Source organism: Dermacentor andersoni, chromosome 4 (assembly GCF_023375885.2).
Source record: "Dermacentor andersoni chromosome 4, qqDerAnde1_hic_scaffold, whole genome shotgun sequence".
In the NCBI taxonomy this organism is placed as follows: Eukaryota; Metazoa; Arthropoda; class Arachnida; order Ixodida; family Ixodidae; genus Dermacentor; species Dermacentor andersoni.
In genome coordinates this window covers 147,509,413-147,536,379 of record NC_092817.1, presented here as the reverse complement: position 1 = coordinate 147,536,379, position 26,967 = coordinate 147,509,413, and the positions used below count along the sequence as shown (strand labels likewise).

Sequence of the window (26,967 nt, the reverse complement as noted above, 5' to 3'; positions counted from 1 at the left end):
GCTCTATCAACTCGTTTTGCAGCGAGAGAAAGTAATGCGCGAATGCACCGGGTCGAGGACGCCTAATTGCATGTGCTCTCAAGGCGATCGCCACTGAAACCACACAGACTGCTGAACGCTACGGCAAACACAGGAAGACGCAAGTAGCTACAACACTGTGCTTAAGGGGGGGGGGGGGGGGGGGGGGGTTATTTCGTATCACTGACAAAAGAGATAGGCGCAGAAGTTCTACGCGCGCTTGGAGAGCAAAGTCAGCAGGACTTCGTAATTTCAGTATGTATTCGAACGTCTGCCGGCGGTAAACTTGGTTGCGCTAAAGCTAAGAGACTGAAGAGTAGAGTCAGAAACGATTTCTCGCGTACACGCAATCGTCAACGAGCTCACGGGAGGCGCGCACCAGTGGCAGGAACATTTAGTGCGTGGTCTGTCAATTCCAAAGGGCTTACAAAAATTCTAAACACGATTTTTTTTTTTTTTTTCCGGAGGAACGAACTGAGAGTCGCTGACGAGTTCAGGGCGAACGACCGTTTCACGGCAATATGGAACTCAACGCGCCTCACGCGCCAACACGAACATTCCAAGTTAGGTTAACCTAGCGTATGCCTCTCGGTTCATAGCAAACGCGAAACAAAAACCCTCCTGCGTCGTTTGTCTACGAGTGCGAAACTTCACCGGATGGCAACAGTGTACTGCGGCAAAACCAGACTGCTAGAAAGCTCATCCCTCGTTACCAACGTCAGCGACTGCGAAGGCTCAGTAAAAAGCATCACGCACTCAAACCGACACGCGGCCTCAGTGCGACACGGCCAAGCGCGCATTGTCTATACAAAAACGTTACCGATCGAAAACTGGTAGCAATGACGTAACAACTACAAGAACGCAGAAAAAAAAAATGAAGAGTCGCGCTCGGCCGTGATTGCTAGTAAACCTAAAAAGCAGTTTACTACGCCTGTCACGATGCGCAAGCCATGAGAGGACTCTCGCTAAAAGAAAAAAAAAAAACGTTTGCTCGACGCTAGGCGTCGTAACGCACGGAAACCAAATCTGAGTTCAAAAGTAATCGCAGAGTTGCAGTGATTGTGGACGGCAAGGCTGCTCCTAGTAGACAAGTAGCTCGTAAGCGACAAATGTGCATGCTGCTGTTCAGACCTGGGGCCTTGGAATCTCGCCGCAGCCACCAGTGTTGCGATGCTGCGTCTTCAGACAGCAGGACTGAGACCAATGCTCGGATTGTGGTTGTCCGAGTACACCAGACGCGCCGGGCCGAAGATTTGCCCACTGTCTGCTACTTGTAAATAAGCGAGTACATGTGCGAATTATTTTCCTATCCATCGCCAATCCCGAGACTCCGTCTCTATTCTACTCCGAAATCCCAACGTGGATGTCAGCCCTTTGCTTCGAAGATGCTGCAACAGTGGTGGAAGACCTCGGATCTAAGGAACCAGATCGCAACACAGGTGGCTGGGGTAAGACATCAGAACCCGAGTTCTCAACTGTGGTGGCAGCGGCGGGATTGAAGATCCCAAATCTCAGCAAATCGGACGGCAGCAACGGGGTCGAGAAACGCCGAGTCACAACAGTAGAGACTTTTAGCGTGTCCGCTATTCCGGCAAACTGGGGCGGTTTACCGGATGGTCGGGGGCGTAAACGCGAGCGGCCGGAGCGGTGAAGCCGCCTGGTGGTGCAGAGCTCAACCAGAGAAATACAGAGCTAAAATTGCAGTAACCTATTTTATTCTGCTTCGCTGCTGGTGCAAATTTCGGCAGTGGCGTAATTGTGTTCACAATTACGCCGCTGTCGAAATCTTGCACCCCAGCTAAGAAAAATATAGTAATTGGCTCTGTGTTTAGGTGGTTGAGCTTTGCGCCACCAGCTGGCGCCACCAATCTGGCCGCTCGCGTTCACGCCCCCGCTAAACCGGCAAACCGCCCGCGCTTGCCGGAATACCGGACACGCTAAAAGTCTCTAGTGTGCATAATGCGGACTTGTCGTGGACGCTTTTACTGCCCACGGGGGAGAGCAGGGAACGCTATGCTTTCGGTCGGCTACTTCTAACACTTCATATACGTCAGGAAATTGAACTGTCCATATTTGACGATATCTCAGAGCGAATTGTGAATCCATCCTCTGTTGAAGTTTCTACGGAGCGGACTTTTAAAAGGATACACTCATTTTTGCAAGAACTACGAAGAGACTTCCACGAAGACGCATTCAAATCCATGACGTCCCGCTGACGCAACAGCGCTCTAGTTTCTGCGCGGCGTTGAAAAATTAGACCTTCGACCTTCATTGTTCGTTTCTAGCAATGAACCTCGTACAGCAAAATTAACGAACATATAGTTTCGAAATAATACTTAATTTCGATAAACACTAAATTGATTTAGGGGTTTAGTGCTTCTCTTATGAAAACAAACAAACAAAAACATCGCAAGGCCTTAAGATGTGCGTAGAGCAGGCATCTACCAAAGAATAATAGGAGTACGCGGCGTCGGAGCGGGGGTAAGGGGGCCCTCTACTAGGGCTGGCCACGCAGCAGCCGCGATGGGGAGGAAGGAAGTGGACACAACGCACGGGCCTCCCGACGCGGCGTCGCCGGCGACGACACCAGCGAAAGGAGGCCTCGCTCGCTGCCAGCCACTATCTTCTCGCCGCTTCGTCGTCCGGTTGCGCAGAGCCCGCACCGAGAGAGAGAGGGAAACAAGAGAATGGCCCGGGAGAAGGAGGAGAGGCGAGTTACGTGGAGGAAATGACCTTGGATGCGGCGGAGCGCGAGCGAAAGCCGACAGCGACTGGTTTTTTCCGCTTCCACCGAGCCGAAGCAGCAGCCAACATGTCGTCCCCTGCCCCCCCTCTTCCTCCCTTCTACACCGCTACCGCCGCCACCACTTCGGGGCTTGTTCCTTTTCGACGCAACACCACGGGTCAGGGCGAACGCGATTTTCCTTCCTATACACTCGACTTTCGCCCTTTATCTGTACTTTTTTTTCATTTTCGACCGCCGTCTCCGATGCGGCCGGCGGAAACGAGAAGCCGAACTTGTGCTGCCGCCGAAAGCAGCTGCAGGAGCCCGACCTGGACGCGCATACAGCTTCCAATCAAGAACGAACGGTTATGAAAGCTGCTCGAATGGGCGCTGGACGCGCAGATGAAATTGCTGGTTATCCTTTGTTGCTTACTTGAAACGTACACAGTAAGCGAGCTGGTGACAGTGACTACTTATCTTCCGTGTCTGCGATGTAGAAAAGAATGTCGCGAAGTTAGATTGCAACACACTTAGGCGTCACCGACAGGGCAATAAAAAGAAAAGTGTTCGCTGGAACGAGAAAGAGGCGAAGTTCTAACCAAGGAAACACGAAACGGGTACCGCGGATGTATAAAATCTGTCGCAGCGTCCACGCGTCTTTTTGAAAACACACATACGCAACTGCGAATCATGGTTCCCGGGCGCCTCATCGCTCGACGTAGCTTGCGTAATGCGTGGTGTCCCCAAATAGAACGGCAATTTCGTTACCATCGTGCCTGGCACGCACGAACTTTACTGATACTGTTGAGCTGGTAAGATCACACCGAGGGATTTCCGCGCCCTTTCGACGCCGCAAATTCACCGCGGTAGAACGAACTCTTGCGCTTTCTGTGCGTCGCGGCGGTGCATGCATTCCGCTTGGATGACGACAGGCGGCAAGGGCCGTCGTTTATGCACGCCGAAACTACGGTCTCCGAGATTGAGACACGTCGCACTCGCAGCAACAACGCAGAGCGGGGATTTCGGAGGCCAGGGCGAAACTGTAGGAGACGCCAGAAACAGGTTGTAATGTCGCGCAGCGCGTGGTCAAATTAGAACGCTCGCGTGTCGGCTCTTGATCTGATATAGAGCACCAGATACAAGCGACGCCAACAAGCAGAGCCGTATACGCATACCCTCACGTGAAGAAGTGACGGACCCCAAATCAGCTTCTGACCCCTATGTTCCGCATTCAACTGAAAAAGGCCTCGTCGTTATTACTACCTCAAGATGTTCTTCACGCATATAAGCACTCCTATATTGAGCGGTGATTGTTCCGTCTCGAACCCTCAACTGGGCATGAGTGAAATTAAAAAATGGAGGGACCTGGTCTGTTGCTGACGGCGCACTTGCCAGCCATATATATATATTGAGAGGGAAAGAGGAAATTCATATTGAAAATCAATTTATTTACGACGTCTCGGTCGTGGACCGGCCTTTATCAAGAGTTGTTTTACAAACGCGCCTCTCCCCCCCGCCCACCCCCGACACCTGTCTTATACACTATATATAGCCAGCTTAGCGCACTTGCATGCAGCTCGCAGATTGGAGCACCGATAGCTTCAAACAGCGCACTGTCACAAGTCACGTGACAACTAGCCGTTGCGCAGCCGCCAAACAACGGCGGTTCCCGCTGCATGTGAATGCAACCTTCGAAACTGCGCGACCTGCTCGCTGCACGCGCCCAAAGACGACACCCGGCACAAGGCTTGTCCTGCGCGGCACGCACTTTAACTAAGTCGATGCGAAACCGTGGATTATTTCGTTATATAGCAGACTTCGCTATTTCCGATGCGATTAAAAACACTAATTCGGACATTGCTATACTGATTCGAGAGCGAAAAGTGATGGAATTTCCGTTTCTGCACGCACGTATCGGGAACAGCGAGCACCGTCGATTGTCTCCTTCGCTGGTAAACGGCGTCCATCACACGAATTGAAATACGGCACATCCATATTTCACCCACATTTCCACGCAAATCTTCGTTAAATGGGGAGACACGCCGCGTTCACTTCGCTATCCCGAGGTTTTCAACGGCATTCGATGGGGAATTTCCTAAAATCGGGTTTCGTTAAATCGAGGTTTCACTGCACGCATACCCTTTGCGTGCGCGTATAGCCGCGAACTTACGCTGACGTGACGATGACGAAAATTTGTATAGACTCAACCACTTTGACAAATTTAATTTATTTGCTTAATTATCGAAGAGAAAATGGTAGCGAAGGAACAGTCACTAAACCTTTCAAAGGATCGTCTTCCTGTACGTTAAAAAAAAAAACTCGAGGTCGACACAGGCTCGGTAAGTCGGCCAACTCTGTCGCGTCGCAACTCCGGAGCCCACGGAGACACGTCTCGAGACGTACTGTGCGCGCCAGCCTCAGAAGTATCGTGTAACCGGAAGCGTAAGTCGATCTCACTCCCACGAGGCGTAGAAAAAAATAAAAGAAATAGGTCAACGCAAGCAATGTACGCCGGCAACGAAGCACGTACGCTTTACAACGGCTTTTGGTGATGACTTGCATTCCCCGGATTCCGCGTACAATCAAATACATCAATGTAAGCGAAGCTTTCTGTCCTGTTTGCTTTGGTTGACGATAATTAGCAGTGATGTTGACTGCGAATGTTTAATTTCTTCAACGAGTTCAGTCCAACAGGAGAGTGGTGGGCTGATGTCAAAACGCGACCTTGCGTGCATCACTGCGGTTTGTCTGCGTAGTACACAGAACACACTGGGGGAGGTGCTTGCTCGAGGCGATAACCTCCGAGTGGGCGGAGAATGTCCATTGCTTCGAATGGCACATCTCATCGTGGCAGAAGTATCGAACATATCTTGAATTATGGGGTTGTACGTGCCAAAACCATAATTCGATTGTGAGGCACGCCGTAGTGGTGGATTCCGCATTAGTTTTGACACCGTGGTGTTCTTTAACGTGTCCCCAAATCTGAGTGTACCAGCGTTCTTCTTCTTTTTTTTTTTTTCGCCCCCCTTTCTAAGTGCGGCTCCCGCGGTCGGGATGAAACCTGCCACGTCGAGCAATGCCACAGCCGCAAAAAGATACCGCGGCAGGCACAGAAGTGTTGATTTGACGTGTGACCGCTTCCGTAGAGTCGCCTACAGCTAGACCCCCACGGTGCGCTTTAGTGCGACTGTGCTTCTGCACGCCCTGCGTAAACTGTCCGCTTGACACATTTGCATGGTGTTTATTATTTTTGTTTAGGAATAGCAGGAACGTATTTTACCTCTGGAACTAAATTCATCCCATTTACCCATAAACGCTGGCGTGTCCTCACGTCACCCAAGTAGGATGGATGGATGGATGGATCGATGCTATGAGCGTCCCCTTTGAAACGTGGTGGTGGGTTGCGCCACCAAGTAGTCAAAGCTAATGGGGCGCCCCCATTACCGCGTGTTGCATAATGAAATCGTGGCTTCAGCACCATGCCTCCCCCCCGCCTCCCGCTCCCCATTGAATAAAAGAAAGAATCAAAAAGTCATTCTAGCGTGCTTTCGAAGAGGCGATACCTGTATACAAAAGAGGCATTGCTCGTGACAAAAAAAAAAAAAAAAAGCATTCGAAGTACGAGACATTAGGTCTCTGCACGGCAATTACAACGACTACGAAAATAAACGCGCATCAGATGCTTACCGAATGCTGCAAGAGGAAGAAGCGGTGGCATTTTTGTGGCGTCGTTTGTTAAAAGAGGCCCTACATACGGATGTCGCTGGCGCCACAATGGGTCATGGTTTACCGGGCGGCAGTTCTCATTGTTGGATCTCGTCACAGCCCGCGCGGCATTCAGCGCGTACTATATCAGCGCACTCTAACGGTGACGCCGGGATGTTTCGCGCATGCTCAGTGGGTATATAAAAGCGTAAAGGAATTATTACTTCGCGCGCATGACGTCAGGTCATCGTGCTCGTCGTCTGCTACATACGCCGAGTCGTCACGGCTGACAAACGCAGAATCAGCCTCTGGAAAAATGTATATCAGGTCGCATGCAAGGAACCGAGGCGAAACGTCAATTTATTGCTGCCACTGCAGACCGCAGCGATGAACGTCTGTTTGCGAAGGACGTGGAAACCCGACAGCAGATGTCGTGCCCGTTGTCTGCAACTTACACCCGTGTAGAATGGCGGCAGTGGTTCCGCTCTAAGAATGTTTGCCTATTCCGATGCAAACATTGGTTAATCGCAGCCAGCAGCTATTAGGTTTCCAATTGTGGCTAAAATATCTGGTAAGGAGGGAAATGAATGATGGAAGTGCTCAGTCGCTTCCTTCGCCTGTGTATCTCTCTCTCTCCCTCTATCTTTCCTAACTGCGGTATGAATATAATTGTGGGCACAATTAAATGATAGCGAAAATGATCTACTCCATGGCCTTTAAGCAAGACGCCACGCTTGAAAGAACGCAGCACCGTTTGATCTTGCAGCAGCATAGTAAATATATCGCTCGCCAGCTAAATGCGACCCGTGCAATGAAGGAAAGAAATGTGCCTATAGCAGACGACACAAGGTAAACACATCTGATAGCGAAGCTTCCATAGAAGCCCATAAGTTCAAAACATGGCGGCCCATCCGCGGTTCATGGCTTAGCTACAGTGAACTAGACGCAATTCTAGTACACTGTAGCTTAGCGCCATCTGTGTGACGAGGGCAAGCTCCAGGCGGGGGAAAAAAAAAGTCACACAATTTCCGCTAGAAACGGGAGTGACGTCATTATTGCTGTCAAAGGAGGGAAACTTGTTTTGCGGCTGTGCATTGGGAGCGGTATTTTATAATGCCTCGCAATTCGACTCGACGGCCGTTCCGAGCTTTTGACGCGGAAAGCGGTGCAGCAAAACGTGAGCCGTACTGGTGTCGCACCCATGCACAGTACATTATTTCTTTGCAGGCCGAAGAAAGTTTCGCGTGTTCAGTTCTGGTCGCACCGTCGGACGCCAGGCCAGGCCTGTTGGCCAGCACAGCCTCACGAATAGAGCTATAGTAAATTAATTGTCTGGCGCTCCTAACTCACCACTTTTTACTAAACACGTTAAAGGCGCCACCAGAATTCAGACAAATGTGGGCAGGCAAAGCAACAACATGTGAGATGGGAAGGAGGGCGTGTATAGCAGTAGGCGAACTTTACGTGTGCGCTTTCAAGAACTGCAATGCATTTGATAGCGGCGTGATCGCCTTTAATAGCGGGTGCTGAAAAAAAAGACATTTATTGTTAACGATAACGAAAAAGAGAGTTGTCCTTTACTTCCTCGCCACACGTATTGGCTAGGAACTTTATTCGTTTTGAATGAAATCAAACTGCGGTTCTTTGATAATCGAAGAACAGATTTCCTTTCTGAACGTTTGCTTCCTCCTCGCATGTTAGCGCTACAATCGCTGCTCCCATGACCAACGTTACTAGACTGCCGTGACCGCCCGCCCTTGCTGATGTCGGTGGCAATTGGTTCTGGACCGCTTTTCGCCCGAAGCTTCGCGACCCATTTTGGATCGACCTTGGATGACACGCGCGTTGACGCGTTACGCGTGAAGGCAAGGTATAGCCTCGCCACGCATGCGCAGAGCGGCTCTGGGGTGCTGCTAGGCTGCGCTCGTAGTACTCAAAAGCACGCGCTCCCGCGATCACGCTCAAAACATATCAAAGTAAGCGCGTCCTATTAAACGTTACACAGCGTATAAGCAGACATTTCTAACGTGCAGCGCAAGATGCACAAGAAGAGGAAAAAATAGGACAGAGCATCGACTACCGACTTAATTTCATGAAACGGCAGAAAGCCTTTGCATAAGCAACCTAATCACATGCGACATCCGGGTGAGTAAAGAAAAGAGACTGTCATACCAATGCGAAGTGTCACCCGCCGCGGTTGCTTACTGGCTGTGGTGTTGGGCTGCTAAGCACCAGGTCGCGGGATCGAATCCCGGCAATGGCGGCGGCATTTCCATCGGAGCAAAAACACCCGTGCACTTTAGATTTAGGTGCACGTTAAACAACCCCAGGTGGTGCAAATTTCCGAAGTATCACAGTACGGCGTGCCTCATAAGCAGATCGTGGTTCTCGCACGTAAAACCCCATAAGCTTATTTTGGTTGTTGTTTTTCAAGCGAAGTGTCCGCACTATATTGAGCAGCACATGAATAATTCAAGCATGAACCAACTGGTCCACAAGAAACTATGATGCCAGTATGACAGTGCGTCGGCTGTTACTATATTCCGCAGTCCACTGCTTGGAACCAACGCGGTCACGATTAAGGACCGCACTTTCCAGTAGCCGTGACGAAGAGGAGAAAAAACCACGCCCGCACCTGCACGGTAAAGCGCCTGTATGCCGTCAACGCGGAGCAGACGACGCAAACAGAACTTCCAAAAGCAGACGACCGACCATTACTTCCATGCGCCTCCCGTTTTCCTCGCGATGGCAATTAATTGTTTATCTTCATCCTTCGAAGTCCTCGCGCGTACGGGCGGGCTTGTCCACACGCGCATGCACAGTTACCGCGAATCAAGTGGAACGCTAAAAAAAGAGGCTATAAATGTGCCAACTTTGCGGACATCCCCAAACCGACGTCACAGGCGACGCAACCGACCGAATACCGAGAACCGCGCGCTGTCCGATTTCCGCGCAGACCTTGCCCGGGAAAGTGGCGAGGGTCTAGCGAACTCCGTGTTTTGAGGGACACAGATGACGCGTCGGATGAAGGCTATACGGACGGGTAGAAAAAAATGAGAGGTGGCCAATTTTCAGTATAGACCGTTTCATCGGGCGAGGAGGATGGGGCGCGCGGAGAGCCTTTCCTCCTCTCTGGCTTGGGCGATCCGGCGCGGCGCTGCTTGAAAGTATTGCTGTCGCGTGCTGCGGAACGATTTCGAGATGCTTTAGATCTTACTTTGTGAAATTTACGCCATGTTCGTTCATATAAGGTCGTCAGGGAAGCCTTTCAGTGCATCGGTAACTACTGTAGGCAGGAATATGTCTTGGGAGCGCAAAAATGTGACGCGTTTTATCAGCGGCGGTGTACGCACATTATCAGTCGCGGTGTGTGTCTGTGTTGAGAACTATTTTGCTTATATCGGTTTTAATTCAACAAAGAAAACCGGTCTCTCTGTATTAGCAGCATGAAATGGTAAATCTGCTCAATATCTGATCGCTTGGCGTAGGGAGTAAAACATAAAGCATAAGAGCGCATGTTCGTGCACGGCCAACCTAAGGATACCACGAAACATCTAAGCGGCAGGAGCAATCAAATATTTGTGATGCACCGGCATCGTTCTCGCGCATTTCAAGTCTAGTAGGCTTCAAATTACCATATGTCTACGGTAGCCTTCCTGCATGAGGCCGAGGGCGCTGCTCAACACAGCGATCACTACGATTGGTGAGCCAGCACGATACATAAATAAGCTGTGTGCTTCGGCATTGCCTTTTTAGCCTGTATACAGCCATGATATATGAGAGGGTTCGCATAAAAAGAATGCGATGGCTATTTTTGAGCGCGAAATTTCCGTAATACGTGTGAGTGCGTCGTAGAGAACCGAACGAACACAACCGAAAAAAAAATTCGGTTATCATCCTCTTTCTCTAAAGAGCAAGAGAAAACGGGCTAACGCCGCACAAGGTTTATAAATGTATAACCGCTGATGCCGTATGCTTAGACCATGCGCAATATAGAACAAAGATATCTGTAATCCAGCGCCTACTACTGCTTAGGACGCTCGCGCAGTTCGTAAACGGTCGCTTCGCTGGACAAGCTTAATTGAAACTGTAAGGTATGCTGCTATTACTAGCCAAAACAATTTTATTCATGGGTGGAAACCTCATCCATCCAACCAAGTAGTCACGCAATGTAACCTGCAGCTAACGGTTTGAACGCTTGTCAAAGTATAACAGCACAGCTCCTATCGTAGCAGAACGGTACCCACGCTGTTACGATCGTCGCGTATGTTTAATGGCTCCTAAACCGACGCTTAGAAATAGAGGATAATACTGCAATAAGGTCACATTAGTGATTGGAGCATTCAGAAATACACAATTGATCTCTGAGGCTGATCGTCGGCTCAAATATGCGCGCACACATCGCGCTGCGCGTTCCGTCCACCTCAAGGCCAGCAGAGATTCCGGCCATGACGCCTTAAACGACTTCAGCACGTCTCACAGGACCGTTTACCACCTAGAAGACGCACGTCATACTAAACAGACCGCACGACCGCGAAAACAAACGCCAGAACCTGCCGCCGTGCGTATACCTGCCATGCAAGAGACCGCTTTCACCCAAGCCAGTATGGCGCTGCTCATAGGCGGCGCCACTGCGTTCACAATATGGCGGCGCCTACGAAAAAACGGTCTATAGATATTCACAGTTTAGCAAGTCCGGCCACAGAATTCGGTTGGCCGCAGCGGTGACTTGGTGGCTGTGGCATTCTGCTGCTGAACACGACCTATAGGGTTCGATTCCCTGCTGAGGCTGCATGCAAAGCAATTTACTCACGAGCGGTTTTTGTTTTCCTTTTTTTTTTTAATGTTAACCGTGTCACGACCACTAGGCCGAACGCACCCGTGCGTTTCTGATCGCGCGGCGGTGACAGTGCATTGAGTTCACTTGTCGCCTTCAAGAACTCAAGGTTGTCGACGGACGAATCAAGCCGCGTCGGCGACAGCTATGACAGCTATTCAACTTGTGCATGAGGATACGGCTGTGGCATAAACGACTCTGCAGAGAAGTGTATACGGCTCAATAAGGGCCAAATGAGAAGGAATGCGTTCGTTGAAGCATGACGCTGCATTTACGTTTAACAGACGCGAATTATAAATGGTGGTAGGAAGCATCAGGCATGTTAGCGTCCAGCCACATCGACAGTACACGCAAACGGGAAAAAGATTGAAGTAAGCTATACTTCGGTTGACACCCTTGACTGTGTCAATTTCGTGTTGAAACTGCCAACAGCGACGACTCCTTTCTGCTAGCTGAACAAGATCGGAGGCAGGTATAATGAAGGACAGCGTTCTCAACGACACATATCCGATTCCCGTGATGCGCACGCTTCAGCGCAATACGCTGTCAGCGCGCCCATAAGCACGCCACGCGTTCGCAACTATTTCAGTTAGGACGCAAGTTTTATAGGGGATCGGGAAACCACGTACTTCCCGAGCACACTGTGAAAGCAAATATTTAGTTATAGCGTTGCGCTGCTCGGCACACGCAACTCAATTAATCCCATCGATGGTGGTTGTAACTCAGACTTATACTAGAGCTTTTTAGATCCGACAGTTGACAACTCCGATGAAAGGAAGAAATCCTCATCGTTAGCACTACGTTGCGTTGAGGTTATTGAGATGGCCCGTGTAAATGCGAAACGAATGGACCTCCAGTGCCGTACGTGTTTCACTGTTTGATTCATTCATTCATCCATTCATTCACTATTTGATTGACTTTTTAATTGCGTTTATTGTTCCAAAGGCGAACACCACACAGACGTTATAACGTACTCCGCATGGGGCAGGGCTCCGTACAGGCCACGTGAGGTTGTTTTACGTGCGCCCAATGTTCGGTGGACCAGCATTTTTCACATTTTCCGATTCCGCACCTGTCGGAATACGTCTGCTCGGGCGGCCAGGAGTCGAACCCGCGACCCCGCTCTCGGCGGCATAAGCGCCACGGCAACTCGTACACTTTCTCTGTGGGTAGCGAAAGATGGACCGTAAAATTTCGCTCTTTGCAATAGCGCACATACTGCGCTCTAGGAGAAGCACGCTGTCGGGACGTCACAAAAAAAAAGAAAAAGAAGGCTAAACAATGCCACGACGGTAAACTTTCGGCGCACGCTTCATCGCACGCGCACCTGTGTACGTAACGACACCACGTGTGCGCTGCCGAACGCGTGCTGGACCGCACCAGCGCGCGTGCACGCAAGCCCGCTCACCTTCTCCCATTTACTGCTCAGCTCTGGCAGAAAGAGAGAGAAAAGAAAGAAATGCGGGCCAGCTCGAAGGTCGCGCCGACTTCCTTCCTCGTCTGTCGAATCACGCAATATCCTGCCGCAGAGGGGGCCGCACTCGCCTTCCCAGATCGGGCTGTTTTTTTTTTTCTTGCTCTTTGCGAAACGACGACAGGGTCACCTTTTATCCCCGTGCAATGCGCACGTCTGCACCTCGATGGGACGAGAGGGGAAAAAAAAAAGGACAAGAGATCGTGGCACCGCCTGTGTGTGCGGTTGGTGGGCAGGTGCGGAGAGGAAGCACTGGGAAAACAACAACAAAGCGAAACTAAAAGAAAAGGAATAAGAAAAGCTCGTCAGCCATAACTGAAAGGGAAGCGAGGGCCTGAAAGATAAAGAGGAAAAAAAAAGAAAAAAATGGGGTCGACCCGCTCGATCTCCGGCGACGTCGAGCGTCGCCCGCAGCTGGTGAGGTTCGACGGCGTCGCCTGTGTCGGCGGAAGTGTCGAAACGGGATCGGAAGCCCGCTCGCTGCTCAGGGCGCGCCTGTACATACCTTGCCCGTATACTACAACACCCGTGCACCGACTGACTTTTGCGACTGCACGGCTGCGGTAGCGCGTACACCCGCGAGCGAAAGCATGCGGACTACAGGGCCGCCGAAAAAATTGAATTTCTTCGTAATTTACACAAGCACAAACGGGAATTAACGAACGCATTGAAAAGTTCGCAATGCCGAGTTTGGACTGCAGTCCTCAATTTCAAGTTGCGTTCGCAGGTAGAGGGGGGAAAAATGGTCTTATCACGCAACCCCTGGTCCGTATACTTTTGCTCACGGGTGTACGTCCCGCCGCGCGCGGCAGCTGCGCGCGCACGGTTTCGGCCAACCTATAGCACGCGCGGCAACAACCGTGGCGATTGGCGCGGTCTCCTGTTCCACTAGCGCAGTTTATTCCAGAATAAACAACAACCTCGAGCAATGGAAAAGGATCTTCCCTTCCCCATCATCACCGCCCCTCCTGCGCCCTAACCCAACCAACACACACACACGCACACCCTTTCCCGTCCTCGTAGAGCAACACCGACGGCACTTCCCCTTCCCTCGACACACCACCGACTCGCCGACTATCAATCTAGAGGGCACCGGCGCTCTCTTACCGATGTCTGCACAGACCGATAAATCTCGGCCGTAATTACGCAGCCGGGCAAGAAGCCTAGTGTGAAGATGGCCCGGCGACAATGTAGCGCACTGCCTACACCCACCTCTGTATCATTTCTGCAATATCGTTGCAGCTGGAACAGCAGTGTCGATACAGTGTACACGGCGGTGCTTGCGCAGGAGCAGCTGGTCACCATCGAATTGCTTCACAGAAAGAGGCGGGCGACCGAAAAAAAAAAAAGCGCTCCAAAGAGAGAGGGAGAGAAAAATAAAAGTGCACGAACGAGAAAACGCATCATCGCGCACGGCACATCCACGCGACGAGAAAACAGCTGCGCAAACTCGGCGTGCACATTTTCGTTCTGAACCAGTTCCTCGAATATCGCCAATGGCCGACATCGCAGTTATGCCTTTGCACAGCTGTGTCGCAGATATAAATTTCTATGGATAAAGTACGCACGACAGATTACAACTATATAACACAGAGTTATCTTACATGAATAGCTAGTTACAGTAATTAACATTGCAATGCCAATTCAGGGGTACATATTGCTATTGCAGGTATATTGTGCATTATCGGCTGTTTCAGCGGACACTTTCAAATTTTGTTTTAGATTGCCTGTGGCAGATAGAGCAGTTCTAGTCCATAGTCAGATCTACTCGAAGAGGAGGACATTACTTGCAGAAAAAATTGAAATGCATAATCGAATAGTTAACAAAAGTTCACTAATGAAGTTAACTGAAAACGTTATAGCAGATATTGCAATTTACAAATTCTAGCGGGCGAGACTGCAAGGCATATCCACTTGAATATAATTGTGTGGATGACATCATTTACGAAATATGCGCTGTCAAACTTGCGGTTACAATGCATTGTCGTTCCACTTACTTTCTGAACAAAACGTCTTTTCATGCATTGAAGCACAAAAGTTATTGGAACGCCAATGGATTTCTCCGCAAAGTTCGAAAATTGATATCTCGAAACTGGTGTCATCCTAAGGACCCATTCCAAGTGAATCCGCATTGCCAAGTCCCCGAATAGAATTCGGAAATTGATATAGGTGCAATAAGATGATTAGTTAAAAACTTAATCAATCAATGTTTGGTAATTGCCCGATTCTATATTTCGCGTGTGTGCGTGTGCGTGTGTGTGTGCATGTGCGTGTGTGTGTGTGTGTGTGTGTGTGTGTGTGTGTGTGTGTGTGTGTGTGTGTGTGTGTGTGTGTGTGTGTGTGTGTGTGTGTGTGTGTGTGTGTGTGTGTGTGTGTGTGTGTGTGTGTGTGTGTGCAAGTAATGTCCGCTTCTTCGAGTAGACCATTTCATAGGGCTAGAATTGTGCTATCTGCGACAGGCAATTTTTAAAAATTGTTGAAAGTGTTCGCTGAAACACCCGGTATATTAGAAGGATGTGCCGTTCTCTAAGGCCACTACAGGTCAGATAGACCACTGACACTCACTAATTCACGAATACTAGTGAAGAAAAAGAAACGAAGGGCAAGCTTGAAGCTTTCCCTCCCTGAATTTCGCATCCGAACCGCAGCGCCGGCACGTTGGTGTGACTTCACGGATTACAACGCATTCTCGCATCCTTCAGCTGTATACGTTCACTACGAAATACTCAAAACTTCCAAGATTGAGTGTTTGTTCAATGAATTATCCTTAGCCCGAACAGGGAGTGTTAAAATATGATGAGCTTTAGAAGCCCGTCTTTCTGGCAACGTGTATTTCTTTCGTTCATTTCTTTATTGATATTACTACGGGCCCATATATCGATATAGCGTTCACTGACAACACGCTGAAAAACTACACCTCGCTGTACTGCAATAGGAGGTACGCGCCCAGATCCGCAGCCTGCAGCAGCGCCCGCTACCGGAAGCTACAGTGACTTTCTCCTCCACGGCAACCGGACGCGAACGGCGACGCACATATCCGAGCACTCAGCACCGCGGCCGGATGCATCCGGACGAGCGGCACAGGGAGAAAGAGGCGAGCGCAGCAGCGTACAGGCACCCAACGCACGCAGACACACGCACGTCGTCGGCGCCGCCACTCTCGCTTCCTTCCTTCGCAGGAGACGCAGCAGGTGTACGGCGTGCGGCCGGGTACAAACAAAATCCGCACAGTGCAGCCAACCGTGTACACGTGGGCCACGCGTACGCAGCCAACCAGAAGCGAGAACCGGCCGCGTGTCTCCGAGAAAGAAGCACGGTTGCTCCGCTGAGAGAGGGCCCCGGTAATCCTTCCGTTCGAACGGCGTCTGGCGGAGCGAGGATTAGCGCTGAACAATGGGCGAGTGCTCGCTTTCGCGTTCGCCACTGGCCGGCACGACCTGGGGCGTTCGGCGCGCTGCACAGAGTTGATGGGATATGTAGAGAGAGCTGCCCGCCGCCACTGAGACGCGTCTCCGACATGGGAGCCGCTCGTTTTTGCAGACCGTCCCCCTTCCTGTTATTGTAGCCGCAGCGGATGCAAGGTACACGGGCGCGAACTAGTCACGAACCAAGCCAGCTACAACCCCCTCCCCATCCCCCAGCCCATGGCGACGCGCACGCGATAAGTCTCCTATACGCTGAATATATACACCTGCACCCATAGGTATTATACGGTACGGCTATAATCAACAGCCCGCGGCGGCGACTCAACGGAAGTACGGCGTTTCGCTGCCGAAGACAATCCAGGCTGTGGCGGCTGCATCCCTATTGGAGTTACAAAGACTGCCCATCTAACGATATTCGACCGCGTGTACAAAAGAAGATACCCGAGGTATGACAGCAACAAAATCAGCGGCGAGAGTATATCGCCCCAGCAGACTAAAATACCTCTGTTCACTCTTCTACACACCCGGCGCTGCGTGTGAAGAGAGCAAATATGTGAATATTGTTCAAGTATATATATATATATATATATATATATATAATGAGGAGAAGGAGATGCACTCAGGCTACGGTACTGGCACATTGGGCGCTAGGGAAGACGAAGCGGCGGAAGTAAACAGACGTTCTTGCGGACAGCCGATTGTCTGTCTGCTTTACAATGACGCATCGACGAAAACACAACCGTAAGACCAGCCTTCGTGTGGGACCACGCCGTCCTGGGTGCGTCGTGCAGCAAGGGAAGGCCGTGCACGATTCCTTTGTGATGGCTATCTTCCCCGGGACAGCATCGACTTCTGAGCAGCCAAGGGATGCCGTTCACGCTATGCTTCCGGCTGCAGTAAGGACCGCGGCCACCACTGCTCCTGGCTCAACGGATGGCATTCCAGCTCCTTTGGCCATGTGTCCGGGTGCCGTGAGTTCTGCTACCGCTGCCGTATATTCTCCGTGGATGCAGCTCGCGGCTCATCGAGACGCTCGCCCGAGAGCCTCACAGACCTCATGCGATCCATTTTGCTGCTCTCAGAACAACTGGACTACGTCGCCTGGGTAACCTCCGGATTCTCTCCTACAGCCTCACCATAGCTGTTTCGGAACTACCAGAGTTCCGCAGGTTTCAGGATGACGCCGACCTTTGGCTGGAAACGACCAGCGTACCATAGGACAACTTGAAATGGACGGTTGCAGTAAACCGACTTCGCAGTGGCGCCAAGGCATGACACGCGTGCGCAGGCATCAGGTATGGGCCTGGCTTGAATGGGCCGAAGCTTTGTTAGCTGCTTTGGGCTGGCTCTCCTGAGCCTGCGGACATTCTAACCAGCTCTGCTCCATGGACGGGGCGCGTGATGTACACCGCCTTGACGCTGCAGTCAAGCCCAGCAGCGCGTCTCGGTGGAGAGGCCTGCAGGCTGCCCTGCCGCAGGCGCCGGCTCACCGGTTGTCGCCGTCGGTTTCACCCCAGAGCGGGGAAGTGGACGGCGCGCTACTACTTTTGCACGGCCGCATGTACCACCCGAGCTTCTGCGCTGGCAACCCCGCGAAGTTCGGGAGCAGCCCCCTCTCGCTGCTGCTCGTGTACCCGACAAGGTTTTGGCAGAAGGGCTCGCGGCCTGCCCTGATGTAGGCCCCGGTTGCCAGCTACTTTTTTTTTCCGCCACGGGTCTCGGGCTCTGGTTCGACATCCTGCACCACACCGCCATTGCCAGAGTCCGAGATATCACATCCTATTCACTGCACTCGGCAACGCAACTGCGAAGCTCGCACACACGGGTGCACCGGTTCACCGGACGACGCTACCAGCCCCACACTAGGCGGTAGATAGCCCTATCTGTGGCCCGCTGCCGGGAGACCTCCGGGCGCATACTCGAGGCTCGGCTCAAAACGAGGTTCGCATTGAAGGGCACGGGCCAGCTTTCGCGCTGCGTATTGCGGCCCGTCATCATCTTCCGTTGGCGTGGGTAAGGATAAACCATCATCTAGTACTTCGTCGAGCTCCGATGATGGAGCGCTGCCACTCCAGGACCCCGCCAATCTGGCCACGGATCCTGTACATAAAATACTTGCCACGCTGTCGAAACCACGCCTTCTGACTTCGCAGCAGTCATCAGCCGAATGTGGAAACATTCCTTCGTTGCTAAGGGACTACAAGAGACGCACAAGAGACCAGGCCCACAAGAGACCATCGGTTTCGGCGCAGACACAGCGGTTGCCTGCTTCGAGCCTTGCAAAGTTCACAGCGTCGCCTTTCACAATGCACATCGCGGGCCGATCATCTCCTGTCGATGGTACAGCTTCTGAGGAGGACCGTCCGGCTGCGCGCGCGACGCTTTCTCGAGACCAGCGCCGGTTTGAGCACCTCGGAGCACCTTCGCACTGCGACCAACCGCAACCAGCGTTATGGACCACCCCACTCGCCTGCTCCGTTTTTTCAACTGTGACAAGATAATCGTCGGCGAGAGCTGCGACCAGAGCGTAGCAGCCGACCGCCAGAGACGTGATTGCGCACTGGACGGTCATAAGGACGACTATACTTCCATTCCCAGGTCTTCTATGCAACAGTTTTCCACCACTAGCGCCATCTCACAACCGTCAGAGCTACCTTCCGCAGTGTGGCCGAGTGTACTAAGAGATTCAGTCAGGCTAGAGTGCTCGTACGGCGGGCGCCACAGAGAAGATGAAGAGGCGGAAGTAAACAGGCGTTCTTGCGGACAGCCGATTGTCTGCTTCACTCTCTTCTACAAGTGGAAGAAACGTTTCAAGGGAAATTGGCACCGCGACTGCCGATTGAGAGGAAGGAACACTGTATAGTCGTGAAACGTGAGATTTTAAAACATGCACCGCAGATAGCGGACGAAAAGTAGGTTCCTGATAATGCACTTAAACTGAAAATGTGGAATCTGTTAGCCTCGCGTGATACTAATGGCGACACAATGGCGGTGACCTATGAGGGGGAAACGACAGAACATTATAGTCAGGCTTAACAATTAAAACAAAGCGTGCGACCGAGCTAGTTGGTAATTCATTGCGAAGAAGTCGGTAATTGTAGCAATTAACTCGGGCAAACTGCTTGTGTACACACTGGGGGGTGTGGTTAGCATCTAGGAGCGGCCCGGAGTTACCGGACCAGATCGGAAGAGGAGCTCATACTGCACCGGACTCGTTTAAGCTGACGATGACGTCGCTTCCGACGGCGGCGCATGTTCTATGTTTCGTTTTTTCTCTCTCTCTTCTTTAGTCACCGTGTCGTTTATAAGTTAAGCGCGGGAGGTCTCCGTGAATGAAGCAACAGCTGTGAGGCAAGCCTTTCCCCACGGCTTCAACACAGAGCATGGTCGGGCCATACTGCTGTACGTATACCGCAGCCAGTCAACGTTGAACCTTAAGGTGTTGCATTCTCTGCGCACTGCACCGTTTTACCGCTCGTAGACTATACGAGCCGTCAACGCCGCTGACAGGCGCAGGGGACGAGCTCACGCAGCCTGAGTCCGTCCCCCCCAAAATTTTTCACCGCTCGAAGGGCCAACGCAGGGCATGGCACTGCACGGCGGCCAACACTCAGAATGACACTCGGTCCGCGAAGAGGGACGTCAGCGCGATATGCGGTCCGCCTGGGAACGGCAAATCACGTCGTCCGCTGCGTTCATTCGGGTCGCAGCTCGCATGGCGTCAGAGTGAGGGAACGCCGCGCTGAGATGACGGACGCCACGCGGGGAGATGATGAGCGCACGGCGCCCACAGGCGAGCCCGTGACACACGCGCGCACACACTCTCGTCCTCGACTGCGAGACAGCGGCGGCAAGCACGCACGTGCGCGTGCACTGCGGACAAGACGGCGCCAGGCAGCGCAAGGAGCGTGGCCTTCTCCCCTCCAGACCAACTGTTACGCGACGGCTTCCGATAAACGGGGTCATCGCAGAAGGAGGAGGTCGACGGGGGGAGGCGGGGGGGGGGGGGGCGAAATAAAAAGGAAAACGAAAACTGGGTCGCGCACACGCCGCCTCTCGTGACGTCATCGGCGACCAAGGGCAAGTCCCGGCTCCGAACGCGGCGGAAGCGAGCACGAGGAAGGATATATGCCTCGCACTTGCGCGTGCCACGAGGAAGAAGAGGAGGAGGAGGCGGCAGCACGTGCAGATAGGCGAACATGGGCGACGCGTAATCGAAGTCACCGGCAGCTGCTGCTGCCGCTATGTGCATGCGCTTAGACACGCGCTCACCGGCAGAAGCACATACGCGTCCCCGGACGGCATGCAGGGAAGCAAGTAAATGCAAACATAAATGTACAACGTTCGAGTAACATCGCTGCGCGACAGGTCATGTATCCGACGCTGACAAGGGCCCCAAACAGTGAGGTCCTTGGGAATAGACGAGAGTCAACAGGCCACGGCGACCGGCTAGCTTATACCTTGCGACGCGGGAGATAAAAATTATGTGCGCGCGGGAGGCCGAGACGCCGGTCCCGTTATCTTTACCACGGACAAACAAAAAAGATTTCGCGGAGCTACTTCCCAGTAAAGAAACACTTACCGGGTATCGCGACGTGCCGTAATACGTGACGTCAGCGTGAGGTGAGAAGGATGATGCCGGCAGAAGATCAGATGGTTCGCTTTTCATTAGTTCCCATTTTCCCCCTCGCAGCGCCACGTGCACTACGGAGAGGCGACGCTAACAGTCACAGCCCATGAAATCCGATACTTAAATACTATTACCAGGGCGTGGGGATCATCCAAAGCAAAGTGCGCTCTGCCCTTTCGAAAGCGGCTGCTGCTTACTGCAGCGAAGCTGTTTATGGCTATGGTTCCGTGCATTCTTTCTTCCTTCTGTGCGAGCAAATACCGTGGGCCGATCCCGAAGATAGTCCATACCGGGGCGACCCGCGGCAGAGGTGAAGTAGACTTCAAGCACTCCCGTCTCCTTGCCGAAAATAAGTTTAATATGGGTCCAAATACAACAAGTAACAGATATTTAGCTGATAAGAACTGACACTACACTTTGACCCGCGTCGGCCACGTCCACGTTCGCAACGCCCTCTCTTTGTCGGCGTTCCAAGCGCTTGCGTATCTCCTTTCCTTTCCTTCCGCTCTCCCGTGGTGGCAGTCCCGTCGAAACTTCACGCGTGTCTAGTCTCCTCCGACTCCTCGGGCGGCGGTCACGTTGTCCGGTGTGTGTGTGTGTGTGTGTGTGTGTGTGTGCACACACACACACACACACACACACACACACACACACACACACACACACATATATATATATATATATATATATATATATATATATATATATATATATATATATATATATATATATATATATATGTATATATAACAAACACCTGTGTAGCGTGCTACACAGCTACACTGGTCATCCGCCTTCACAAAGTGGAATGGCTCATGACTTATGCTTGTACCATCATCGTGCATGCAACGTGCTAGATGCCACGACCCATGAGCACGGCCTTAACATTATGTAGAAGTGCAACAAAACGGACTGGTGGGATTTGCTCGTAATGCAACTTCATAGTCTTTAGCGCAAAAGAAACGTACGACATGAGAGAAGGTACACAGCGCTGTGTCCTGTGTGTCTCCAGCGCAGGCCTCTCAGCGTAACGTCACAGCTCAAAGTGCACAGGCTTTACTTGTGTCGTCGACTGAAAATGGCGGACGGATCTACCATCTTTCCAACATATTTCGTAACAACGCGTAATCGCTATACCGAAACAACGTTCTTGAGCGCCCGGCGAAGGCGCGCGTTGCTACTTCATCCGGTGGCATTACAGCGCGACCTTATTCGCTTTCGTCGAGTCGGGCCACATGCGACTAAAACGAAACCGATCGTGAGCACGCTCGGCGGGTAGGCAGAAGAGAGAGAGAGAGATACAGAGAGAGGTAGAAAATAAAAAAGAAGAAAGTATACAACGATAAAAAGTAACGGCGAGGCCTGCTGGTGTCGAGGATATACACGCAAGACCGACCGATATGGCGGCGACATATCGCGGAACCCGATCACCGGAGATTTCCTATGCAGATAAGAGGCAGCCGCGCGTAACAGCACGGCGAGCCCCTCCCGGAGGAAACCGCGCGCGTGGAACGCCGGCGGCCAATATGCGACGATACGCAACAGTCCTTCAACATTACCCGCTCCGCACCGGGTCGGAAAGATTCCCCAGGTATTGAGCGGACTGCGCTGTGGAGAGCGTTTCGCACGGAGCACCAAGATAAAGCAGCGATTAGCGTGATTAGTCTCCGCGCCATATAGCCAGAGACAGATCCGCGGTGGAACGCAAATAAAATAAACAGGGGGGGTTGGAACGAGCGAAAGCGGGGGGAGAGGTGTGGGGGGGCACAGTCTATGAAACTGGTTTCTCCGGAAGGGCGCAATACCGCTCCAGCTGTGCGAAACCCGGAACTGGCGGGGAAAAAAAAGAATGAGAAAAAGGCGGACCTTTCTAATCTGTCTAGTGTTCTCTAATTAGAGCTGCGATAACGCGGATAATATGCAAACTCCATCAGCTCTAGAGCGCCTCTCGAAGCCGTGGTAGGCAGCATAGCCTCCGAAATCGGGCGGCGAGGTCTGCTTTACACAGCACGCCGCTCCCGATCTCGGAGGCCATGCGCAGGGTAATCGCGGTGCGTCGGGCCGCCGCGTGACGCCTGACATTCAGTTTTCAGTTCCGTCATGAGTTTGAACGAGTGCAAAGCGCGCGTCACCCGATAAGGAGAGTATCTATGTGTGCGTGCACGTGCAAGTGTCTGTGCGCACTACCTCGCGGTACACGCACTCGGATGCTTCCGATTTGTAACCGGGGGGAAAACACCGCGCAAGTAGCGCAACACATCGCTTGAACATGCGCTCTGAAAAAAAAAAAAAAAAAAAAAAAAAAACGTCTTTGCCTATACTGCACTGCGCATGAGTACAGGCAGGTAAAAAGAAACGGTGCGGTAGAAATCACCCTAATAACGATGCTCTTCGGGTTCAGGGCCATATGGACACTTTATTTATTTATTTATTTATTTATTTATTTATTTATTTATTTATTTATTTATTTATTGCATCGACAGACTGTTTACTGACTGACAGATGTTGCGAGATCGTCGTAAGTGGGTGTCCGCGCAGAAACTAGAAACAGTCAAGTTTCTGTAACTCGCACCTAAAGTTGAACACGCCAGCGTTTTTCCACGCCACTACCGTGTGAATACGACCACTGCCGCCTACGTGCGAACGCACGACCCTGTGCTTGGCATCGCGACGCCACTGCCGATGAGACAGCCCAGCGTGTATGGGAGCAAGAGAAGAAATTTCCAGTGGGATTTGTGCGTGCGGCTTCAAAATGGGGACAGTAAATAGGAAAGTCGAGTTAGACCCACTTGAGTCCAACTGAATCGGAGGCTGAACTTTCGAGAATTTTGAAATTCGCTTGAAATTCCTGACGTCGCATCGACATTTCGACGCGCAATTTAAAAAGGAAGACTGGCGTTGATTTTCTTCGCTGGTGAGGAACCCTCTTCCGACCAAGAACAAAAATAGAGTTTTCAAGGGAATAGTTTGCCAATCTAAACTGATTCATCGTGTACTTTTATTGTCTGTTTAAGCACACAGTAACAAATATTTGGTACCCTGTAGGGATTATCTCGCCCTCAACAATAACGGTTTTCTAAATTGCGTGCGTTGCCTTTAACTATGAGCTCCCGGTACTTTCAGGTCTAGAATGGCATGCGCGTCAGCCTTTACATATATCATTCGTCACAGGAAAGTAGATGCACAGAGCGTTAAACGATGCGTACGCAAGACTGACGACTACTGTTGGGGGTCAAGGTAAGCCCCCAAAAGACGCACAAAGCGGGCAGACACGGCCGCAGTAGTGTACTCGCTGGGGTCCTCCGTCAGCCGTTCACTGCTCATAGACGTCTTAACGGGAACATCCTTATAAATCGAGACCATACACGTTGGATCAAAACTTTAAGTCTAGACTAGTTGGCTCAGTCGCTATAACGGATACGTAATCGTCGCGAAACAAAGACGAGGACGTAAGTGACATGCACACACGAGACGCGCACGAGATTTAAATGTCCCATTTTACTCTATATAGTTCTCGGTTTTGTAGCGCGCCGAACACGTATATACCTATTGGACCATACTTCCCGTTGCATTTGTATCATTGCGTACAGGCACGTTCTCGGTGCGAGTCGAACTAGATAGAAAGAAAGAGAGAGAGAGAGAATTCGCGACGCAAGCGCGGCGCGGAATGAGAGCCGGACGGAGGCGTCCCCGAGAGACGCTTCCGGCCTGTCCGCCCTCTTGTGTCAGCCCAGCAGAGGGGCCGGACGGACGAGGTAGACGTGCGGTGCCAAAAAGACGGCTATAGAACGGGTCCCCTCCAATGCCGCCGCAAGTGTCGCAACGTTCGCTGGACGAGGACCAGACAAACAAAGGCTGCGTACGCGCCACTTGCTGCAAACGTGGAACAAGGTATACATTACCGCACTTGTTCCACGGTATGTTCTTCCCAATCGGCAATTAAAAACAAACAAAAGCAACACCAATCATACGTTCGCGTCACAACAGCACTTGATGAAAGCGGGCTCAGTGCGCGGATGACAGTGCCTTAATTCACACACACACACAAAAAAAGAAAGCTACTACGAACCCTGCATCATACAATATTAGAAGTGCACGGAGCGCAAGAGATGACGAAGAATAAGAAATTTATTAATTTCGACCGCTGTCTGGAGTGTTTCAAAGGTTGTCGTAATATGCCCTACGGTAGCGGCCTTTTGAAGTGGCACCCTCTTGACCATCGCCGTAACGTTGTCGGCCGACGAGTTGCGCAGCCGCTCCTCGAGGGTCCTTGGTTGAATTTTGTGTTTCCTGAAGATATCTGTTAATTTACCTTTGGTTTCTGGGCAATCCCACAGAGTATGCTGGGTGTCCGAATACGTCCCACCTCTGTCGCATGCAGGTAGTCCTTCTTTACCATCTACAGTATGTAGTGCATGTAATGTAGTATCAGTAGTGAGCACGTTTGTGTCTGTCGCCATCTGACGCCCTCCTTTCTACTTAACGTCCTTTGCAGTCGTCGGCATAGAATAAGGCGCCGGTGAATTTTTTTCTTTAGCTCGTATGTAACGGCCCGCAAAAGGACATATATGTGGGCGCGTTCACGTGCATTCATATTTAACTTAGGCCGCACGACACGACGACGAAGAATAAGCTGTTTAAATTAACTATGAACCACGCGTCGAGATTGCAGCAGCAGCAGCTACGAATCGCGACACACAAGTTGGGAATGGTCGTTTGTTCTCTTCTTTGATATCAAAGCTCGGTTTCTGAGCCGTCTAATGACAACGACGAGCGATTTTGGTATACCCTTCTCTTTCCTGCTGTCATAGCAACATCATCTTGGCGAGCCATACTCTAAGCAAGCACCGAAGGCAAGGCTTGGAGAGTGAAAAGTAATTTTTTTTTTCTTCCTTTCTGTCAGCTTCTACGGTAAGTCTCTTCGCACCTCCTCGCTTCAGCCCCAACAGCGAAGCAGGTGACACTGCACTTTAGAGCGAAAAGCTGTTCCAACAGGCGGGCGTTAATGAGATGCGATGACTCCCGAATAGAACAGCAGCGCCCACCCTTGCGGGCATCCATGCAGTCAGTAACGAAACGTCCCGAATGAGAACGGCCTCGTTTATCGCTGTCACAATGCGCCGAACAGTCCGGGCGCCCACACATGTATTACACGTAACGCACAGGCCCGCCGCGACAACGCGTCCACATCACGCAGAAAGCGAGCGTGACCGCGTGTGCCGGACACCAACACAGAGTCGCTATTGTGGGCGCATCAACTCTTTCACTGGCCATTCGCCGCTGTCGTCCACGCGGGAGTACCTGTGGGAGCTGCCTTCTAAAACGACTGGCCGTGGGGAGCGCCAGACATTTCGGCCGGCAGTGTTACACGGTACGTACACGCGCGGAACATTAAAAAAAGAAAAGAAAAGAATTTATAGTGACGTTTCACTTCGTGAACTCGCGTTACGCGCAAGCGGATGGGTGCTGTTCCGGTCGCAAGGCGCCTAGTGGCACGTCCTTCGGGAGTCGTCTGGCGGTTTCGTTCAGCTGGTGTCTGGCTTCCCTCTCGAAGGCGGAGGCACGGACGCTTTCGCGGAAAACTCGGTGTCTGAGCCCACAAATGTGGCTGGCGATAGACGTCGCTGCCGTCGTCATCACTGTCGTTATACGAGAGCGGTCAATTTATACTAGCGGCCAGTTTTACAGCCTCGAGGGATGTTTTGAGAAATGCATTCAAAATGCGACCATGACAAGCCACTTCAGCTCTGGAAAAAAAAAATGAAGAAGCAGCTGCCCTCGTGGCGAGTCATATGCCATGCACTCCGGGCATGCATGGCAGTAAATACTGGTAGAGTGGATACTAGGATGTGTCCCTCCCGCTGTGTCGTCACATCTCACACGTGATATGTAGCCTGCTTATCTGCACTCGTATACGATCTGATACAACCGCAGCCCAGCATTTCATTGCTTCGCGCTCCATGAAGTTAGTCATGAGGGGAGTAAACTTGTATCTGATAAGGGAGTCAACTATGCAAAAAAAAAAAAGTAGAAACAATGTTGTCCAATGTGGCGGATAAAGAAAGCCACAAACAGAACATAATGGTAAAACTACGGAAAAAGTGAGAAACAGGAAACAGGCAAAGGTACGTTAAAGAAGGTGGCAAACTTTTT

The 26,967-nt window shown here is 51.4% G+C and overlaps 1 protein-coding gene and 1 pseudogene across 4 annotated transcripts in view; both read right to left on the bottom strand.

Annotated features, from left to right (window-relative positions):
* The window catches only part of aop (ETS variant transcription factor anterior open), a 167,257-nt gene that overhangs the window by 87,876 nt on the left and 52,414 nt on the right, over nt 1-26,967 (bottom strand). The gene's annotated exons all lie outside the window — the stretch shown is intronic.
* On the bottom strand, nt 21,072-21,249 carry LOC126538009 (U2 spliceosomal RNA; annotated as a pseudogene).